Below are 6,737 nucleotides of genomic sequence, written 5' to 3'. Positions count from 1 at the left end.
TTCTAGGGCTCCGCCTCTCGAGCCTCCTACGGCTCCACCTCTCGGGCCTCCTACGGCTCTACCCCCCGAGACTACAGAGTCTGCCAGGCAGTCGCCTCGGAAACCTCCCACGACGCCACCTCCCTTGAGTCCACCTCCAGAGCCTTCCAGACCTACCCCCCCAAAGCCTCCCTTGGCTCCACCTCCAGAGCCTTCCAGGCCTCCGCCTCTAGAGCTTCCCACGGCGCCACCTTCATTGGCTCCACCTCCTGAGCCTTCCAGGCCTTCGCCCCTAAAGCCTCCTTCGGCTCCACCTCCAGAGCCTTCCAGGCCTCCGCCTCTAGAGCCGCCCACGGCGCCACCGTCATTGGCTCCACCTCCTGAGCCTTCCAGGCCTTCCCCCCTAAAGCCTCCTTCGGCTCCACCTCCAGAGCCTTCCAGGCCTCCGCCTCTAGAGCCTCCCAGGGCGCCACCGTCATTGGCTCCACCTCCAGAGCCTTTCAGGCCTTCGCCCCTAAAGCCTCCTTCGGCTCCACCTCCAGAGCCTTCCAGAACCCCACCTCCAGAGACGCCTACAGTGCCGCCTCTGATGGCACTGCCTTTCACGGCTCAGCCCGGACTTCCTGACCCCCTCCCTGTCCTGTGGCCTCTTCCCTGGCCTCCGGACCCTATTCCTGTCCGGTGGTCACCTTCCAGACCCCCGGACCCAGTCCCTGTCCTCCAGTCACCTTCCAGACCCCCTGACCCAGTCTCTGCCCTATGGATGCCCCCTAGATCTCCCGACCACCCGCCTGTCCGCTATGTTCCCCCTGACCTTGCCTTGAAACTGCCCATTGACCCCATGGACTGTCTCATTTCCCTCTGTGCCCCTTGGACTGCCCTCAATTTTGTTTGTGTGTTTTGTGGGTTGTCTGTTCAGGGTTTTTTGTTTGTTGGGATCGTCCAGCACCACTTCCCAGAGGTCGCGCTCCTCGCTACAGAGCGCGGCCGTCAGGAGCCGTCCGTTTTAGAGGGGGGAGTACTGTCATGAACCCCGCTCCCTCGCTCCGCCCCCTCGAGCTTCCACGCTCGCTCCGCCCCCTCGAGCTTCCACGCTCGCTCCGCCCCCTCGAGCTTCCATGCTCGTTCCGCCCCCTCGAGCTCACACGCTCGTTCCGCCCCCTCGAGCTCGCACGCTCGTTTTGCTCCCTCGAGCTTGCACGCTCGTTTTGCTCCCTCGAGCTTCCACGCTCGTTTTGCTCCTACGAGCTCTCTTGCTCGTACACTATCTCCCCCCTCGGGCTCACATGCCCGCTCCCAATCGCCAGAACATTATGTACACATGCACTCGTCTCAATCTCCACATTAGTTTCACCTGTACTCGTCTCATCACCTTTCATTGTTACACCTGCATTTTCCCCTATATATATCACTGCCCTTTCGTCTCACTCCCGGTTGGTTATTGTATTTAGTTTCCCGTGTCTTTGCCCCCCGCTAGTCTCGTCTAGTTTTGAACTCCTCTTGTCCTCCTCTTAGCTTGCCAGCTCCCCTTGTTCCCCTGTCTTTTGCTCCCCACTAGTCCCGTCTAGTTACTCTGATCCTGTTTCCCGGCTTCGACCCCCCACTCTCGTTGACCACTCTCTCCCGGATTTGCCCCTTTACTCCACTTTGATTCCCCGGCTTTTGACTCTACGCTTCCCTTGACAACTCTTCTCTGGATTTACCCTGTTTGTACTTTTGCCTGCACTGCTATTAATAAAAGCAGTTTCCTCCGACATTGTGACTGTCTCATCTTGTGTGTGTGTGTGTGCGGGTTACAAATTCTAATGTGTCCATTCCCTTTAGCACTACTCTGCTCAGCATGTTCCATGAACAACCTCAGAAACATGGGTTCCAGTCCCATTAAAACCAGGAAGTAATTGCATCCATATAAGCAATGGTGAGCACAGTTCAGAGATGACATTTTCTCTCTAAAAATACATTTTTACTCCACTGATGGATAGGTTAAGTGTTGGGATTTTATTAGGGAGAGGAGTTAATACAATTTGCTGTATTACATCATTAACTGTTGACTGTATTACATCATTTACAACCAAAAATACAACTCACATTTGGCGCCACTCTCTGGACATTTCAATGGAAACTAGTACTCTTACGTACCCATACGTTCACTTCCAGCTTCGAACACTGGGGGCAGTAGCTTCAGTAAGAATAGACCAATTTCAGCTGAAGAACTTTAAACCTACTGTCGCCACTCACGAAATTTGTATGTGACCATGTGAGTTTCCTGCCTAATTTAAGACTGTTTAAAAGGTGTTTGCACATGGGTCTGACAAATGATCTACTTGGTTATCCACATACTTATTTATCATGTACCTGAGTAAGGATAATAAGAGAGGTGCTCACGGATGCTGGGCAGGCCCCTATAATGAAATCACAGTGCAAGAGCCTCTTGTCAAGGTGCCAATGTTTAGCAAAGGGTGGGCTCGTGTGGGTAAGAGGAGACATACTCATGCAACATGACCCCTTTCAACCTTCAACCAAAGGTCTGTTCACACACTGTTTTCCAATGCTGCCATTAATAGATTGGACCATGCAATTTGTTTGTGACTGAAACTGATGCCTGGCATGCAGTAGGGGAAAATATGTAATGAACAAAATAATCTCTCATGAAATATTAATTAGCTTTATTTAAATAGTACTTAACTACATTTACATGTCACAATAAATAACAATTATAACAATTAATTAGGCTCAATGTTGGAGTGCACCCCAAAAATGTCATTGAATAATTGTTTTATGTTAATTATTAAATGCAAAACTTTGATATGATAAATAAAGATCATTTCTTAATCTTTACTTTGTAAAATGGGTCAGCGAGACTTGTTTAGAGTGATTAAACAACCTGGACCAGAAAAATAAATGAAAAATAAAGACCTAAAGATTGAGTTTAACTGTGGCAGAAATGCCAGAAGTGCAGCCGCAAGAAAAGCTGTGGAAACTTTCCCAGCTTGGGTTATATTAAATATCCAAAAGAAAGGGGAAATTGTAAATTGAGGATCCAGACAGGAAGATGGAAAAGTATTTTCACTTAAAGTGAATACTTTTGCTTGTAAAAGTCTGCAGTTTTTTTTTGTTACTTTTGTCAAACAGCATTTTATATTTCCTTGAGGGAGCGCCATGCCACTCATATTTTCCGTTATTGCATTGACTGGTATATTTTGTTACATGAATACACACGAAAAAAGATCTGTGACTGTAAAAATCAAGGTGGTCCTAAACATTCCAGAATCTCAGTCCATGAGAAGAGAAGAGATTGATGTGCAGACATCAGTTGCATTCAATTCAATGCAACAGTTGAAGACTATAACACTTCAGTTTTAATTGAATAATGTTGGAATTCTCTTTGTGATTTCCTTGTGGAAATCTCTTTGTGACTTAAATTTCTCTGTTTTATATACATACAGTTGGATCCAAAGGTCTGAGACCTTTTCATTAAATTGTGGAGATAAAAAGTACACAAAAAATATTCTGCACAATTTCTGGGACACTATTCAAGTTTGTGAGATCGTGTTTACTCCTTTGTACAAAAGTTCAGATTTCCTTGCTTCCACTGAAGAACTAAGAATAAATGTATGTACATTTTCGGTGTACATTTGTGTGCGGTATAAATGTATGTGCATTTATGATGATAACATCATTTGTTATGAAAAATGTTGTATTAAATAATAAATACTAAATTAAACTTTTATTTAGTGTTTCTGATTTAATACAACATTTTTCATAACAAATTATTATAATTATATATACTTTTATTCTAATAAAATATACTACATAGAAGTATTTTCACTAGTGGTATTACTTTTGGACCCCATGGTATATACTGTATAGTGGCAGACATCTACAGTATATGATTCTAAGTTCAGTCATTAAACTCTTCAGAACACAAGTTGAAAGATCATGTGAACATGTAACCTGCTAAGCCAATCAGCTTGCATACTCTCCTTTGTCTAACATTTAAATTGTCTCAGTTGTTTGTAGGTAGGCCGGTTTCACTGCAGTATTCTACAAGAGTTTTCTCTCTGAAACCCTCCTCCTCCCCAGCACCACAGGTCTAGATCTGATTTAAGGGGATTGTACATATGTATATTGTGCACACAAATCAAATGTTGGGGAAACATTTTTTTTATGTTTTTACTTACTATTGGCATGTAATGCAATGAGGTGTGCTGAAGTCAACTGATTCTAGTAATATACTTATCCAACACTCTGTAAAAATAAAATAATGGCACTGCCACATTTTACGCTTTGGTATTTTTTTTAACCAATTGTAACAAATTATAGACAAACATTTTACATTTGACTTCCCTCTACACAATAAGGGAGAGGGAAGTCAATATTGATACATGGCTTTTAATATTTTGACTCTCATCTTCATACTTATCCATCTCTGCATAAAATAAAATAGCGGCACTGCCACCTTTCTTTCTTTTTTACCTATAGTTTTGCTCAAATTCATAGCAAAAATTTAGTTTTGACTTTCCTTTGAAAAATAAAGAATTACTCAGTAAAGTTTGATCTAATTTTATAGTTTGACTTTCAACATTCTGACTTTTACTTTTGACTTTCAATAACATCACTGACATCAAATCTGGGTCATTACGCTTGCAATTTTTGAATGTTCAGATGAATGCGTGATATGTTTTTTACTTCACAAAAAGCAATCTAATGGCTTCAAAGGACTCAGAATATATCTGGAAGAAACTCGTCAGCAGAATGTGTATAAAAAAACAACAGACTAAACATTAACCTATGCAAACTAATAAACATTACTGAGTTCAAATTGAAAATCATACCCCAACATTTCAAGACATGATCGCAAAATTGGACCCTGACATTTAATTTCATGGCAGTAAAATTTGAATGCCATTTGCGTCAATCTAAAGCCCAAAATATACTCCAGTCATATTTCGTCAACAGCAGAGTGATTGAGCACTGAACGGTGTGGCCTGATTTTTCTAACCACTTTTATTCTGAACGCACAGAATACACATGCGCCTGAAATTATTCGCACTAATTGGTGGGTCCACAATGAGGCAAAACTCACAGTTGAGCCACTGCAGTCACACAAAAAAGGAGCACTGGAAGAAGGTGTAATCACTGCTAAACAGCAGGAGATGAAGGTAGAAGCAACAACACACATGTGTAAGGAGGTCAAGAGATACCTTCAATTCTATAACTTGAGTCTTAATAAAGGTAAATATCTTTATTGGTCTTAACTCCTAAATAGAAATAGGATCTCAAAGCAATCAATTGCCAGTTTATGCACGCACAGTTGAATGAAATTGAAAGGCATCTGCTAAGCGCTCACGTCAAAACCGAAGTATGGTGGAAAGTGGTTACCAGCTGCATCACAACACAAATGCTAAAGGGTACTTTTGGTGTCTACAGTACATAATGATGCGCACGACTCTTGGTCAAGTGGCAGTATTTGATGTCTTGGGAGTGAGAACCCGTTGACATACAGTATATGTATAGCCTATAAGTTCTGCTTTGTAAACTGAATTTTTATTTTATTTTTTTATTTAAACTGACCTATGTCATTTCCTTAAAATCTGACTACAGAAGCTGATTCACCTTTGTTTTTCATGTTCCACACTCACACTCAGGAAAGCAGAGCCAGCTACCAATCAGTCAAGCCATTATTTATAGCACTTCTTAACGGAGTCATATAGTTGATGTGTAACTTGAGACTCTTCCTCTGGACACGGCCCCAAAGCATGCCCAACTCTGACCCTGAGCCATGGCCACTGTAAAGTTGAAATTGACTTGTCACACATGTAGAACACACAAACACACACAAAAATGCAGACACAAGATAACAAATGCAGCATATGCAACATGTCCATCACTGGGGTGCTACTCTTGTTTTGGGTACATACTTGTACACTTAAGAAGGCAAAAAGGAACTAAACACATACTGTAAATGTACCTTGAAATGTACACGATAGGTTCTTGGGTAACATTGTGTATTATGTACCCAACATGACAAGTTACAAAGTTTAACTAGAGGTACAGAAAATGTTTCCATAAGGGTACCACACCATGACGGCCCTTGTACGTTAAACAGAACCATTTTTTTCGGAGGATGAACAGGAATAAAATAGAAATATGGCCAAATGAGTGAAAGGAACACTTTGTAAAAGTGAGCAGTCAGAAGTCAGCTGATAGGTGAAGACGTCTAGTGGTTATGTGATTATTGGAAACGAGTGATCAGCTAAGGTGAGGTTCCCACAGATCCAATGACCACAGCCCTGCCAGTGGAATCCTGAGGGGTAAAAGGGCTGACTTACAGAATCTGAGACAGTTGCAACTAATCTTCAAGGCATTTAGGCCATTGGCCTATTTGATACATCAGTGCTTCATCTGAAATACCTTCGTTTCAAGTTTTCTGGGAAGGCTGGGTAACTTTTTTGTGTGTAAATCAAACAACTGTTGAGCAGAAAATGCAACTGAAAAAAATCCAGCAACTGAGAGTAACAGGTTGATGTAACCAAAAACATGTGATACATGAAGTAGCCTAACATCTAAATGAGGGGAGGTGGGGGCTAGTTGTCATATTTTTTTTCCAGTAAATACTCAAATACAGTAAATTTAAAAGGAAAAAAAAAATATGGAGCAAAACAATTCATGAAACAACTTAAGTGTAAAAAGATATAACCTGTTGAAACATTAGGACAAAAACTGACCTTTTGTCATAAGACCACATTTAAACCTTT

The sequence above is a fragment of the Xyrauchen texanus genome, chromosome 49 (assembly GCF_025860055.1).
Source record: "Xyrauchen texanus isolate HMW12.3.18 chromosome 49, RBS_HiC_50CHRs, whole genome shotgun sequence".
Taxonomy (NCBI): Eukaryota; Metazoa; Chordata; class Actinopteri; order Cypriniformes; family Catostomidae; genus Xyrauchen; species Xyrauchen texanus.
The sequence above is the reverse complement of the archived record's forward strand: the minus strand, read 5'-3'. Positions refer to the sequence as shown.